This window comes from Arvicola amphibius, chromosome 4 (assembly GCF_903992535.2).
Source record: "Arvicola amphibius chromosome 4, mArvAmp1.2, whole genome shotgun sequence".
Lineage (NCBI taxonomy): Eukaryota > Metazoa > Chordata > Mammalia > Rodentia > Cricetidae > Arvicola > Arvicola amphibius.
This window is the reverse complement of record NC_052050.1, coordinates 34,258,391-34,274,205: the sequence shown is the minus strand read 5'-3', so window position 1 is coordinate 34,274,205 and position 15,815 is coordinate 34,258,391. Positions and strand designations below refer to the sequence as shown.

The following is a 15,815-nucleotide window of genomic DNA, read 5'->3' as shown; positions in this document are numbered from 1 at the left end:
TTACAGGGCACAGTCCAAACGCCTCTGGTGGTACCAAGAGCCTGAGCCAATTTTTATCACCTCCCCACTCCCTCCAAGCCTGGCTAACAGACCACATCAGTTACTACACTGTTTCAAATTATTCCAGTTACCTGCCACATTCTAATCTACCTCCCAGGCCCTGTAAAAACCTGCTCACCCCTCAATAGCCAGCACAAATCAAATGCTAAGCAGAGCTGGCAGCCCCGTATCCCAGCCCACAAAGAATGTCCTTCTCTGAGATAGAATTTATCCCACCAAGGCATGAAAGTGCCTGAAAAGGTCCAGTTTTCTTTCTGACCCATCCTCCACGGTGGTTTCTCTGGGGCTCCGCATTCAGCACACTAGGGAGTCCTGAAACCTGGTTAACTGGGGGCAATGAGCGACTCTAGGAACCATGCTGGTGGTTTTAAACCTTATCCTGCGCTTGCCTGCCTTCCTGCACTCTTACAGACCCTCCCAAGTCTTATACCTAATTCTGGGCATTACTCCAACAAAGGCAACTGACTCTTGAAGGGGCCAAGTCACCAGGACTGGGAGATGGTGACTGAGACTCAGCACTGTGAGGTCATAGCCCAGATGAGCAGCGTGAACCTCTGTGTATTTACCTGCCTGCTGGAACGCTGTCTCTGATCTGCCTCCCTGAGCCTTCATTCATACTCCACTACTCCACCATACCCATGAGAGCTCCCACATGACCCTAACCCAGGCTGTATGTGCCTTCTGAACCCTAGAAGCCCTCGGGCTGCTCTAGACACCCTCTCCCAGGGGATCCCACAGAACCTACAGGTTCTAAACTGTACATCATGGCCTTTCAGGCCGGGCATAGAACCCTTCAGCTTTCTTCCTCCAGGCCAATTCTGCCACCCTTTAGTGTCAGCCTTTACACTTCCAGATGGCAATCCTGGTTAAAATAAAACAAGGAACATTCATTCTATATTCTGTGACCTGGAGCACTACCCATACTTGTGCCCCAGACAGGGATAGACTTGAACTATAATGGAAAACAGACACTTAGAAACTCTGTTGAGAACACAGCTTTAGACCACAAGAGACTCGGGCTAGCAGTGGTCTTGTCTGGAATCCCAGAACCCAAGACGCAGAGGCAAGAAAACTGCCGTACACTTGAGGCCAAAGCGAGTGAGTTCCAGGCCAACCTTAGCTAAACAGGGAGACCCAGTGTGACTCCCATCTTACCTACTCCCCAAAGGAAATGATACGGCCTCTCTTCAAAATTCTCCCTTTGCCTTCAAGCTCCAGTCCGGTCCCCTCCCCTCAGAACTCCAAGGCTCAGGAACTATCCAGCTCCATCAGTGATTGTTTGGTGCTTCTGGGCTTCCCAAACTCAACTATCTGCTGGATTAATGAATGTCTTCTGGCTACAGGCGCTGTCACGACCTTGATTTCTCTCTCGGATGGGTCTCCAGGGCACAGCTGGGCCCCAATTAACTCCAAGCTATCCATCCCAGACCTGCCAATACTGTTCTGCTGTTGAGCTGTCAGCGTGCCTTTTGGCTTTCTCGCTTTTATCCCTAGTTCTCATAAATCCCACATTCTAGATAGAGACTGTCTGTGGCTGAGCTCCTGGCCTTTCCACGCTGAAATCTGGAAATTGAACTTTTAAAATTGAGAGCGAGAAAGGGAAGAGCAAGTATCGAAAGGATGCCTAAGACAATGAGCTGGCCAACCCGGGAAGGACTCTGGTGAGTTTCTGGGCCTCTCTATGCGAACGGCAGGTAGACCTTATTCACAAACAAAGCTGCTTTCCTTTGCATGGAGGACAGACTCACATGCACTTTGCCAATTCAGCCTTTCCAATTAAGAAGCTTCCACAAAGCTAGTTTGTGGGTCATCCCAGAGCCGGACGTGAAGTACAAACTTGGAAAGCTCAGTTAGGTGGGTGTGGGGGTGCATGCCTAAAACCCTAGCGTTTGGGAGGCTGAGGAGAGGTTGGAAGTTCAAGGCCAACCTGAGCAGGATTTAATCTGGTGATGTAGCTCGAGATGACCTTGAATTCCAGCACCTTATGTTCCTTTTTCCCTAGTACTGGGATGAATTCTTTCAAATCAGAAGTCTGGGGAAATGTCACCTTGGTCCCTGTGTCCTCCAGAGTTTAAGCTATTGAAGAATCTACATGCTAAGCAGTAGGATAGCACAACCAAGGCCAATCTGAGAGACTTAGTAAGAAAGAAGCTGCCTCAAAATACAAAAACAAAATACAGAGCTAGAGATGTATAGATATAATAATATAGCTATAGGGATGGTGAAGTGCTTCAAAATGCAAAGGAAAGCTTTTAAAGTCTAATCCTTGGACTGAGGAATATAGCTCAGCAACAGATGCTTGCCTGCCAGGCACAAGGCCTTGGGTTCAATTCCCAACACCACAAAAAAAAAATAAAATTTATATACACACACAAATTATTGGTTTTGTTGGGGTGAGGTGAGGCTGGCCTTTCAGAATCGAAACAATCCTCTGACCTCCAAATGCCTGGACTATAGTTCTGCAACACATACTTTTAATATATGCTAGAATATAATATGTATAATATAATGACCTGAGGTGTCACTGGAATACTATCAGATTCAATACTTCAACAATAAATAGCTAAAATGGAAAGATGGCTCAGCAGTTAAGAGCACTGGCTGCTCTTCCAGAGGCCCTGGGTTCAATTCCCAGAACCCACATGATGGCTTCACAACCATCTGTAACTTCAATCTCAGGGGATCCAACATCCTCTTCAGCACCAGGTGCACACACAGAGCACAGACAGACATACAGACAAAATGTCCACACATATAAAATAATCCTTACAAAGCTGAGGAAAAGCAGGAGGGAAAGGACTGGGTGGGGGGGACAGCCTGAACCAGAAGGGAAGGTGACAGATCAGGCACAGGATCAAACTGGCTTCGGTTCTTATTAATGGAGTCTTTAGTCTGAGGCTTTAGTGGGGTGTGCAGACAACCTGACAACCTTCTCCTAAAATCCTGAAGAAACCAGACATCTTCAAATCCCAGCCTTTGGAGGTGAAGGCAGGGGATTCAGGAGTTCAAAGTCGCCTGGACCACATGAGGTGGAGGGAGGGGGAATGAGAAAATGAGATGAATAAATATCTCTAGAGGTTTTCCACTGAGGACATGTAATGTAACTATGTGCCAACGAGCCACTCTTCCAAGCTCTCCGACTTCCTTCTATTCCTGAGAACAGAGTCACAGTTCACATCCATCAAGTTGTCCCTTACCACAGCAAGGGTCCCCAGGCAGCGGTCCCACACTCTCCAGTGTGCACTCTTGAGCACATTCTGCCCTCACTTTAGAACCTCTTTATTTAGGCTCACCTCCAAGTGCTCACCCTTCTTTCCCTGTCCCCATAAAGTCTTTCTAGCTTGTACCCTGCTTACTTGTACATATACCTTCATCACTGGTTGGAGGGGACAAGTGCATGTCTTAACTCATCTTTATGACCCCCCCAGCTCTTATTATCTGACCAATGATTATTACCCATGAAAACAAAACAAAGAACACCAAGATTACATTTCAGCCCAAGTTAGAAGTTCTTCACCAGTAGTTGTGGCCAATGCTAAGCTCCCAAGCCCCAGGTATTATATTCCCAAAAGGAACTGGAAAACAAACCTGCAATGATTAGCAAGTCAGTGTTTGGGTTGTTTTAAATAAACCAAAACAAAATAAAGCCAATCTGATAGAAAGTTCAACTGCCGTTCCCCCAGAGACCCTCTCCGAGCCCAGTGGTACCCATCGGCCATTTCACATCAACTTTCTTTCCCAGCCAGAAACACGAAAACTCTAGGCCTGCTTCTTTCTGAGCTGGCAATCTTGCCAGGACATGACCCATTCTCAAGACCAGAAGGAAGGGCTGCCCTATAGCTGGGAAGACAGAACAGCCATGCAGCAGAAATGCGGGTGGCAACTTTGTACCACAGTGGAGAGATGCACTGGCATGGAAAAGGCTCCTTTACCATCTGGAAGGAAGCGTGTTTTGCTTAGGACTGAAACATTCTGGGCAATTTGGGGCTAGGTGAGAAGGGGGTACTCCCTTAAAATATGCAGGACTAGAAAGAACTCTGACCTGAGAAACAGAGGTATGATCTGTACTTGGGGCTTTGACTTTTCTCAGATCCTGGGCTGACCAGGAGCCTCCACCTTCCAAGTACTGGAATTACAGATGTGCGCCACCAAGCCAGTTTATAGATCGCTAACACCGTGATCAGTTCCAGCTACCCCAAGTTACCGCTGCTTCTGCCTCCACCTCCCGGCACCCACTGAGCTGTACTTTACCCAAGAAAGTTCTTTTTTCCTGCTTAAGCCTCAAGGTTTAGATTTCTAAAACAAAATGATCTCACTAGATTTAATTCCCAATCCAGCATATATCGAGTTTGAACCTAATGTTACAAGTCATTCATATAAAATTAGAAATAAAACAAAAATTTTAAGGTTAACCCTGAAAAAAAATATTAAGATGCAGGCCTCTATTGAGTTGGTTAAATCAAGCCACAGTTTTTGGCTCTGTACCTCCTGGCAGTCAAAGCAAAGAGAAATATGAGCAGTTATAAATTTCCAATTCTCAAGACAAAAAAGCATACCAGTTCCTCTGGAGGGCCAAGGCTTTTCCTGGCACTGTGTTCTAAAAGAATTTCTCCCTCCAACTTCTTAAAGGAGACATTATAGGAGGCTGTAGCAAGTTTTCAACAATATAAATCCTGAGAACTTCAGAAACAAGTTATATAAAGCTCCTTCCCCTGTGTTTTCTGTGGAAAGCAAGGCTCTCAGGGAAAGCACTTCTGGAGAAGACAGAGAGGGTCTCAGTAAGCGCTTCCAGTCAACCCAGCTTGATTAATCAAGGCCACAGGTAGATAGATTGTTTATGGTGGTATATCATATCTCTGGGTTTTATTGTTTCAACTTAGGCCTTCTCTGTGTAGCTCTGGCTTTGCGAGGAACTCACTGGCCTTGAACTCAGAGACCCACCTACTCCTGCCTCCTTCCTCTCTGCCACCACTCAGCTCACAGTATGCCTTTTTTCTAAAGCTTCCAATATTCCTTCTTCCAAAGACACTAAGTCTTCAATAGGAAGCTACTGTAAAAGCAGCCAGCTGGAACTAGTGAGCTCCCAGACAGCCCAAGTACAGCGAGACCCCATCTCAAGATTCAGAAGAAGAGTTGGAGAGCAGTCTGTATACAATTTGATGATCTCTAAATTGCATTCCTGCCAGACGCGGTGGTGAACGCCTTTAATCCCAGCACTCAGGAGTCAGAGGCAGGTGGATCTGTGATCATGAGCCTGGCTCTACACAGCAGGTTCCAAGCCGGCCAGTGAGACCTTATCTCTAATATAATTTCCATTCTGGTTCTGTCCGGCGTGTGGTTTTGACCTTTATTTACTTAATATAAATGAAGACGTGGTAGTTGCCCACCACTCACTGCCAGATCAATTGATTGGGAATGGACTCCTGCCAGCCAGAAATGAGTCTACCCCATATTATTAATGCTGTTATTAATAGCAAGCCCTGAGTGCTTCCTAGGTGCCAAGCTCTAGGCCTGGTTTCCCCTGCATTCTCTCACTTAATCCTCTCATAAATCCTGAGTGATAGCAACTATTATTAGTCCCATTTTACAAATAAGGACCAAAGATTTAGATTGCCCAAGGTCACAGAGCTAATTATCCGGTTCTTTCTGATTCCACAGCCAGGCCCTCATCTCCACTGTAGGGCCTGCTGGTATTAATGAAATGTGTGATTACTGATAGAAATGCTAATGCATGTCAGGGAAAAAAGAAAAGAAAACCCAGCGCGGACCAGAGTGAGGTCAGTGGAAGAGGCAAGAGATGTTTATTAACAATGAGAGACTGTGGAGCTTTCAGAGACTGGCAACCTATAAATGGAATAAAGGAATTAAAAAAAAATACTGCGGAAAATGCAAGGTGTGAAAGAAAATCAGAAAATACTATCTTCATTCCAAGAAAGAGACAAAAAAATTCTTCATTCTCGTATTCTCTTAGAAATAGTTGCACACCTTTAATCCCAGCACTAGGGAAGCAGAGGCTGGTGGATCTCTGTGAGCTGGAGGCCAAGCAAGGCAACAAAGAAAACCTGCCTCAAAAAAAAAAAAAAAAAAAAAAAAAAAAAAAAAAGGCTTCCTGCTCTATAGAGATTAAAGCTTAAAGCTTGGCTGGCTTCTTTGGGCATTACGCTTTTAACCAACAGGTATTTATTTATCCAGTACCTGCTGAATGCCAAGTATTATCAGCAGGGAATCGATGCTCAATATTCCATTCCAATAAACAAGTAAACAATAAATTTCCACATGACAGTAAATGAATTTTAAAAATAAGAAAGTTGGAGGCTGGGGATGTAGCTTAGCATGCATGACATCGGGAGACCAGCAAGACGTGAACTCAGCCTGTAATTACACCAGTAGGGAGATAGAGGCCAGACGTAAATTTCAAGACCAGCCTCAGATAGGAGAGACCCTGTCAAAACAAAGTTAAGGGATTAAAAAAGCCTGTGGGCAAAGAGCAGCTGCTGGTAACCAGTCAGGGAGGGGCGGGTTTTCCTCTGGAAAAGGAAAGGAACAGTAGAAAAAACAAACAAGCTGAAAGATGGTGGTGCACACCTTTAATCCCAGCACTTGGGAGGCAGAGGCAGTACTGTGATTCAAGGCCAGCCTGGTCTACAAGTTCTAGTTCCAGGACAGGCTCCAAAGCTACAGACAAACCCTGTCTCAAAAACAAAAAAGAAAAAAGAAAAAAGAAAAAAAAAAAAAACCAAGGCAAACATGAACAAGCAAGGTTAGAGATTATGTCTCTTGTTGCTCTTGTAGAGGCCCCGGGTTTGGTTCCCAGCACCCACATGGTGGTCCATAACCATCAGAACTCCAGTTCCAGGGGAATGTAATACTCTTCTAATCTGGCACCATAAATACATGCAGACAAAACACTCATACAAGTGAAAAAAATCTTTGAAAAGAAAATGCTGTGACCCAGAAAGGGGAAAAAAATTGGGTGTGGTGACGTACACCTACAATCCCAGCAGGCAGTGGTAGAGGCTTGAGGACCAAGAGGGCAAAGCCAGCCTGGGCACAGAGCAAGCCTTCTGAAGACAGCTTGTGAGCATGGCATGTTTCAGAAAGGCCCAAGTCGCTGCAGCAGAAATGAGGGCAGAAAGGCAGGTGATAAGGTGGGGCGAAGGGGGGGGAGGGCACAGAGAACGAAGCTGCACCCTGCTGACAAGAATGAGGAAGAAATTACTGCAGCCCACAGGGAAATACGGGAAGACGCGATCTTTCACAGACCCCAGCAGACAGCACCTTTTGTTATGGAGAACATCACCAAAAACCTGTCAGCCCAAACAAAATACCTTTGGCAGGCAGGCGGGCCGGAGGGCGCTGATGGCCTCTCTCCATCACTGTGGGCTAGAATTCAAGATGATGCTTTGTACCTGTCAAGAGGACCCAGTGGTTTGGTTTGTAGACCTGGAGAAAGGCTGAGGTAGTTTACAAAGGGAACTGTGCCTGATCTCCTTTCCAATCCTTCCCCTCTGCTTTTCCTAAGACTTGTTAGCCCTTGCCACTCTTGCTTTCATTTTTTCTCTGTGCTCAAAACTGGCTATGCTGAATATGAGCAGCTAGGCCAAATGGAGTGTTATTAAAGTTAATTTAAACAATCTCCCAGTGAACGCTCTCCTAGAAGGCACTTCGTTGCCAAGAAGGACCGGAGAATCTGAATTTGGATAATTAAGTGTCCTTTGTAAAGCTAAACTACAGCTTTAATTCAAAGAAACCTCTTCCACCAACCTGTTTGGACAAAGTAAGCGAAATTGACTGTATAGCTCCACTGGCGTGTTTCTGTGTGTCTGTGCTTAAAGGCAGAGGTAAAGGCATCAGGAACCAAATGACTAAGAAGACCCACCTGCACACACTGTGCCCATGCAAATTCAAAGAGACAGCTGACTAGGCAAGAGAGCTGGGAACTTTAGTCTCTTATTAACATCTGATGATAGACAAGTCCCTGATTCCGCCCACCCACCCACCCCTAAACCCCCAAATCAAAATAAAGTCACAGCCTGCCTTTCCCTCGGGCTACACAGTCTGGAATACCAGCCAGACACAAAACAAAATCAAACCTTTCTTCTGCTGGCCAGTTGTTAATCCCCCAGGCACCGACTGCCTCAAAACCATTAACATCATTATGACAACGAAAACGCACACAATTTGTGAAGAGCACAGCAGCTCGTCAGCGTCAGCACCGCTCACATCTCCAACCCCCCACGCACTCAGAAGCATCCAGTGCTACAGAGACAGGAGCAGCAGCTTCCCGGGAGCTGGAGTGGAGCAGGGTGCAAGGGCTGCCTGTTTACCTAAGTTTTTGAGCATGGTCCCACTCTGTAGTGCCAGCGGCTCTGGAACAAGCTATTATGCAGAACAAGAGATCTGACTGCCTCTGCCCCCTGAGTGGTGGAACCAAAGGTGTAGCCACCATGCCAGGGCCCCTTTCAAAGGGCGACAGCTAGGAGCTGAGTGATCTGAAAGCTTGCACCCAAGTATGGGACAGCTTCCTGACTTTGCACTTCACATCAACTCCCGGGAGACCAGGGAGTTGTCCCTGCATTGTCCTCTAATGGCCACTTGTTAACAAAGGGCACCCCCAACTAGCAACTCTAAGCAGGTGTGTGGGGCCTAATGCCTGTAATTTCTACACTATGGAGGATGAGGTTGGGGCTATTCAGGGTGTTCCAGGCCAGCCTGGGCTGTAGTATGAGAGGAGTAATTAACACGCTATACATATGCATATATGTTTAATGTACAGGAAATACAGATACGCATATGCATTTCTTTTAACCACTCTATTTCTAAACCCTACTCTAGCCATCGTGCATTCAGGCTAGAGGACCTCCGCCCTAAACCAATGTTTCTCAAACTGAAGGTCGTGACCCATTTGGTTAGGAAATCAAATTAATGAGTCATGACCACCAGTTGATTTTTTTCTAATGAAGCGGGAAAACAAACATCCCAGCACACTGCAAGTACTGTGGGTAATAGTTACCACTTCCCAAAACTTTCAATAGCTGACCAGTGCACATATTCCTTACTGCGGATCCCACGAAAGTTTGAACATAGTGGTTCTAAAGAACTGAAAGGTTTTTGTTTATTTTCGGAGACAAGAGCATCTCCTTACATAGCCCTGTCTAGCCTGGAATCCCTTTATACAGACCAGGCTAGCCTTAGTGATTCCCCTGCCTCTACCTCCAAGAGTTCAGGGCTTAGTTGTATACCACTATCGCTAGCTAGGAAAACTTTATTTTCCATCCCTACCTCAATTCAAGCAGAGAGATCAGATCCAAGAAATGGTGTTACTGAATTCTAAACTGCGAAGGCAGAGCCCAACTGAGGCAGGGCATAAGCCCAGGCTCCTACTCCATCCCATTTTGACCCTGTCATGAAGTAGGGAGCAAATCGTAGAAGTCAAAATGAAGTTTACCCAGCTCTCCTCATGCTGGGCTTGCTATTAGTGTAAAGAACTCACTGCCACTCACTTCACAGCACAGGACAAAAATGGGGAAATTGTCATAGTTGAGTATGAACCAGGCACAAAGACACATATGTATGAAAATGTCATAATAAAGTCATTATTTTGTAAATTACAGAATTTTAAAAACATTATTTAAAAAGAATGAAACTTCCTTGGAGGTAAGACTATCAGCATTAAAAGCAAATAAAGTTGGCTGGATTCAGGTAAAGCCTATGGCAGTGTGTGGCAAAAAGGTGGGAAAGTGTGAACCCCATCTTATTGATCAGATTCTAAACCCCCAAACCAGACTATCGCAGAGCTACAAGCCTGAGATTTTCTGTAATTCCCTTGTGTCTCTAATGTTCTGTAAATGGGATACAGAAAAGTAATCCTAGTCTTGTCCAAAGCTCTGGGCAGAGCCCATCTTGCTAGAACGACAGGACAAAAGACTAGTAGCTAGGGCCCTTGTTAGCCCTTAGCCTTTCCAACTCAGTAGCTCAAAGACACTCCAACGTGGCAACAACAAATCAATCAACAAGGAGGCAAAAAAAAAAAAAAAAAAAAAAAACCCAAACACCCAGCAGAGCTTCTGAGTAGACCAATTTGCCATGTCCAGGCCGGAATGTGGACGGTTGGGTAAACCGGGGGATGCCCACTCAGCTTTCTAAAACGCTAGGTAAAAGTGAGGTCAAGAGGTGGCAGGCAGTTGTTTGCACAAGGGGTCCAAGGAGCAGGCGTGGTCCCCCTCCTTAGTGCCAGTCACAAGACGCGAGTATTGTCGTGTGCCCCCACTCTTTCAGGAAAATCATCACCCGAAAGGAGTCAGCAAGCAAGCAGGTGAAACTTGAAGCAGGGAGAGACAGGAGCCAGCTCCGGAGAGGAACCCTCCGCAGAGGCCCCCGCAGCGGGTCTGGCAGCAGAGTTCGCGCCCACCCCTTGGCAAGGCCGCTGGGGAGGTGCCGGGAAGCGTCCAGGCAGGAACTCGCTGCGGTTCCCTCGGCCGGGGGCTGGCGTAGCACTCCGGGGACTTTTGAGGGCCGTGTGCCCCAGACCCAAGAGTCTCGGTGGAGACAGACCACACAGCCCGGTGTCACCGTGTGCCACCCGCGGGGGAAATCAAGCCAAACAAGGGAAGTGGCAGAGCCCAGACACGCCGGTCTCCACCACAGCCAGTCAGCTCGCTGTCTTCCCCAAGCCCCGAACTCGGAGCGCGCGCCAGTGTTTGTAAACAAACCGGTCACGTGGCCGCGGCAGCCCGCTCCCCGCCCCTGGCGCCCCAAGAACCCTTGGGGAAATCCCGAGGGACCTCCCCAGCATCGCCCCAACCGAGCTGGGCTGCGTGCTGTGCGGGAGCCCGACCGCCTCCAAGGCGAACAGCTCGAAGCCGCGCGGACAGCGCCCCACGCCCACGCGCAACCGGCCAGCGATCCCTTTACCTGGCGGCAAGCTGCCCGGTCCCGCCAGCGCCAGGCTCGGCTGCTCTGGTGTGCTTGGCGACGAAGGACTGCACGGCTGACTCTGGCGCTCCCTGTGCGCTCTTAAAGCCACAGTCTCCGCCACCGCCGCCGCCACTGCCGCTCCGCATCCCTCCGAGTCCGGGCCGGGGGCTTGCCGGGTGACAGACGCGCCCCCGCGCCTATCCCATCGGCTCAGCACATAGCAACACGCCACCGGTTGGTCCGGCACGGCCGCAGCCCATCAGCGAGGAGCCAATCAGCGGAGGACGGAACTCCGCCCCTGCTTCCCTTGCCTCCCGCCCCCAACCCCCACCCGCCCCTCTGCCCTGGTGGGGCGCGCGTGCGAGGAGTGTGGCGAGGTCCTGGTCCCGCCAGTCCGGGCAGCTAGCGGGCGGGGCTGGGAGGAGAGAGGATTGGGATGGGTGAGCTCTCTGAGACCGGAGGCTGTTTGGGTTTACTGCGATTCCCAGGACCCGGGGCTACGATGGGACGTGGGATTTACAGTACTTCTTGGAAAACCTAGATAGTAATTTCTTCCTCCCTTTGGTTTTAATTCCTGACCCAGAGCCTAAGTTACCAGAAGTGGCCCTCAGACTTCAAGGCAAGTGGATTTAATAAGATAGGAGCAGTCTCAGCAGGCCCACCCATGCCCTGCTCAGAAACAGAGAGACAATTCCCTCTGACCCGCTAGTCATTTCGACCAGATAAAACCAGAAAAGGACGGTCTGGTGTGTGCCAGGCTCTGGGTTCAATCCCAGTACTGGGGGTGGAAGAGCATGCAGAAGGACTTTAGAGAAATTGGGGTGCCCTATAGCAATAGGTTTTCCAGGGTCTTCAGAAGTTAATGAGGTCGCTTAACATAACCAGAAAGTAGAATAAGAATGGTCAAACTGACCAAAGAGGAGGAGTCGGCATTCTGGGTCAGTGGGGTGGTGCTTTTCAAGGAAGAGAAGGTTAAAAAATAAACTCCTGACAGTCGGGAAATCCAGGGAGGTACCAGGTGGGTGGAGTGGGGCAGAGTCTTCCAGCAGGAAAACAGGTCAATTTGATAAAGAATTCCTGCCAGAGACAGAGGACAGAGCAGGTCTAGCCTTTCCACTGGGGTTCTGCATGGCGTGGGAGCAAAAACATGTTTTCATTAACATTTTAGAAAGGAGAAAATAAGAAAATACATGGTAGTTGGGCAGGGTAGTCCATGCCTTATCATGCAAGTGCTTGTGAAGTGGAGCCAGAAAAAGGATCCGAAGTTCAAGGTCATGCTCAACTGAGAAACCAGTTCCTAGCCTGCCTAGGTTAGGTGAAAAAAAGTGCGTTTCTGGCTGTGAGGTGCTGCAGGAGGCCCAGGTAACTTCTGTCTCATGCCCTGCAGTAATTATTGCATAAACCCAGTATGGTGTTTGGGTAGATCCACAGGTAACTCAAAAAGTCACCTGGAACTCCACCCAGCTGTTTCTAATATACATTCAATCAACCAAGTTGTCTTCAGTTAATGGACATCACATGGTTAGGTATAAATGCAGTCCCAAAGTTAGTAAAACCAAAACTGTCTCATAATCGCTGGTAGGTAACAGTTTCAGTGTAAGAACACCGTCATTGTTTACAATTGATTACTTTGAGAAGTCTAAATTCTGGGTGCAAAAAGCCTTCAGCTAATTAATCACAAACTTGAAAGGTTTAAGCTTTAAGGACATATATTAAATTCTTCAGATTTGATTACCAGCCCAGGCTGCCTCCTGGATAAGTTACTTTGTGTCCTTAGGCCTTAGTTCCCACAGCCTGAAATAAGGGGCTGGAGATGGGGCTCACAGGCCTCTTGCCTGCTGTGCTTGAGGCTCTAGAATCAATTCCTATTACTGTGAAAATAAATAAGGAGGCTGAAATAAGATGGTTTCTGAAGTCCCTTCCAACTCTCAAGTTTCAAATAAAGAACCAGAAAAATCAGCTGGGCGGTGGGGAAGTAGAGGCAGGCAGATCTCAGTGAGTTCAAGGCCAGCCAGCCTGGTCTGAAAAATGAGTTGTCCTGGACAGCCAGAACAGAGAAACCCTGTCTGGAATAAAAAAACCAAAAACAAAAACCTAGAAAATCAAATTTGTTACATTTCTGCAATATTGTATTAGTGAATATATTTGTATCTACAGATCCCCTACTCCCTAAAAGTAGATCCTGTACACCCTAGGATACTGGTATGTTATGTAACAAAATTGAAGGCTACTGTTTTCTGTTTAAATAAAAGATAACATTAGCTAAAGAAGACCCGAGTGGTGTGGGGTGCTCTGAGGACCCCTGCAGGCGTGCTGTGTGATTGCAGGCAATTGAAGAGGCAACAAGAACCACCCGCTGGAAAACAATAGAATCAGCTTGCTGGCAAAAAAGAAAAAAAAAAAAAAAAAGATTAAGCCAGATCTGATCTGCCTCCTCCCAGGCAAAGGGGCCAAGCTTTGTGAGTAGAACAGAAACCAAGAAGCGGCGGGTGGCGGAGGGGGGGTGGGTGGGGGGTAATTGGCCTTTATGCTAGAAGTTGCTTCTCCTCTGTAAACCCAAACACCTTCTCTGGCCGTCAGTAGGTTTCCTCACTGCTGGCTTCAGTACCATTTCCTGCTTGATGAGACTGTGTTCTGAGAACCTATAGAGAGGAAAGAAGCAATGGACTAGACAGATATTTATCCCGAGGGCAGCAACAGAGATGAAGCAATGTGTACAAAAGACAGCAACAAATGTACTCAGAGCCAAAAGACTCAGTTTAAAAAAAGAAGCCGGGCGGTGGTGGGACGTGCCTGTAATCCCAGCACTCAGGAGACAGAGTCATGCCCATCTCTGTGAGGCCAGCCTGGTCTACAAGATCTAGTTCCGGGACAGCTAGGACTGTTAGATAGAGAAACCCTGTCTCAAACAAAGAAACAAAAAAAGGAAAGAAAGAAAGAAAGGAAGGAAGGAAGGAAGGAAGGAAAGAAAGAGAAGGAGGAGGAGAGGAAGAGGAAGAAGAAGAAGAAGAAGAAGAAGAAGAAGAAGAAGAAGAAGAAGAAGAAGAAGAAGAAGAAGAAGAACTGTGGCAATAAAAGTTAGAAGGTTCCTGGTCTCACAGGCATATTATCAGGCTGGCTGTCTCAGGGAGTTTTACTCCTCTGTGTGGTGCCAAGCCAAGTTTATTCATTCCCAAAGCCTTCACCCATTCTTTTCCGTTAGCTTTGATTATCAATCCTGTGTCCCCAGTTTTGCCACGTGTGTGCTGCTATTGCTGTGAACAAAGTCACTTTTGGTTTTTTGTTTTTGTTTTCTCATTTTATATTTATTTGTTTGTTTTGTTTTTTGAGACAAAAACTCAGTATGTAGATCAGACTAGCCTTGACTCACAGAGATCTGCATGCCTCTGCTTCTGGAATGCTGGGATTAAAGGCATGTGCCACCATGGCTGGCTTCTCTTTTCATTTTTCAAGGTCGATTTTTTGCTTTTTTTTTTTTTTGTTTGTTTTTCGAGACAGGGTTTCTCTGCAGCTTTGGAGCCTGTCCTGGAACTAGCTCTTGTAGACCAGGCTGGTCTCGAACTCACAGAGATCCGCCTGCCTCTGCCTTCAAGGTCGATTTTTAAAGCATATTTATTTTGCTCTGTGTGTATGTGTATGTATGTAGAAGCCGTGAAAAAACAACTTGTGGGGCTCAGTTCTCTAATTCCACCTTGGTTTTGTTTGCTTTACAAAAGTAGAAAGAGAAATGTAGCGAGAGATTAAAGAAGTAGCTGTACTTGGTTTCCTTTCTTCTTTTTTGTTGTTTTGTTTGCTGCTATAATCCAGTACACTTAATCCACAGAGATAGTGAGCAAAATAATAAGGGAAACAATATAATATTTAGAGTGGCATTTCAAAAAATTGTGCAGAGGGGAATGATCAGCCTTAGCCAGCTGTCCAAGTCAGACAGAGACATCCATATTTATGTAGGATCTCTGCCTTCTGCAGACCAAAGATATTTTCTCATTTGTCTACATAATTGACTCTGAAACTTCTATTAACTGGTTTTTTAGTGTGTATAACTGTGTGCACATGCACCACCACGTGTGTGTGGTGCTGACGGAGGACTAAAGAAGGTGTTCCATTGCCTGTAGCTGGAGCTGCAGGCAGTTGTGAGCCCCCCCCCATGTGGATGCAGTGGGTGGAACCCTGATCCTCTGGGAGGACAGCTAGTGATCTTAACCTCTCGGCCACCCTTCCAGCCCTTCAAGATAATTTCATTCAAAGCAAAGGGAGATTACAGATTAGAGAGACATGGCATAAGCATTGTCCGCTACCGGAGAGCCCTCACGTGCCAGCTGCCACCTTGTTGAGTAGATCACTCTTGTTCTTTCTTTTCGCTGTATGCTCCAGGCTACCTGACCTGAGAACTTCTGGCTAAGTTGCCCCTAAACTCCAAGGGTCAAACTCAGGTCCTTAGTGTTCGGTTGGAACCTCCTGCTCACCCCTACATGATCTGGAGAGCCCCCTTTCTCAGTCTCTCTGTCTTTCTCTCTTTCTCCAAACCCCACTTACTAAGTCTCTGAACAAAGGGAAGGCACCAAAAATCCCAGTTCTACATTCATGGTGGCCACTGCAGCTTCCTCCCCTGAAGTTATCAGCTGCCCACATCCCAGTCTAAAGCATTCAGCTTTTGACTATATGTAGACAGAAACCCAGTTTGTGACAGACACGTCATCACCCTCACCTACAGCCTATATAATCTTGCTTTAATTCAGGTGTGTGACTTCTCTGGCCCCAATCTCTGGGACTGGAGAACCCATCTGGGAGTTGCTTTGCTCAAATAAACCTGTTGTTATACTTTTTCAATTTAGCTT

General features: G+C 47.0%; 1 protein-coding gene and 1 non-coding gene across 2 annotated transcripts in view; both read right to left on the bottom strand.

The window, feature by feature from the left end:
* Positions 1-11,204, bottom strand: part of Ypel2 (yippee like 2) — a 54,378-nt gene extending 43,174 nt beyond the window's left edge. Inside the window, exon 1 of the mRNA XM_038327150.2 lies at positions 10,975-11,204. The gene's annotated coding sequence lies outside the window, so the exon portion shown is untranslated. The remainder of the gene's footprint in view (positions 1-10,974) is intronic.
* A 3,654-nt stretch (positions 11,205-14,858) lies between these two features.
* Positions 14,859-14,997, bottom strand: LOC119813855. The gene has a single exon (XR_005285299.1).
* Positions 14,998-15,815: the final 818 nt, after the last annotated feature.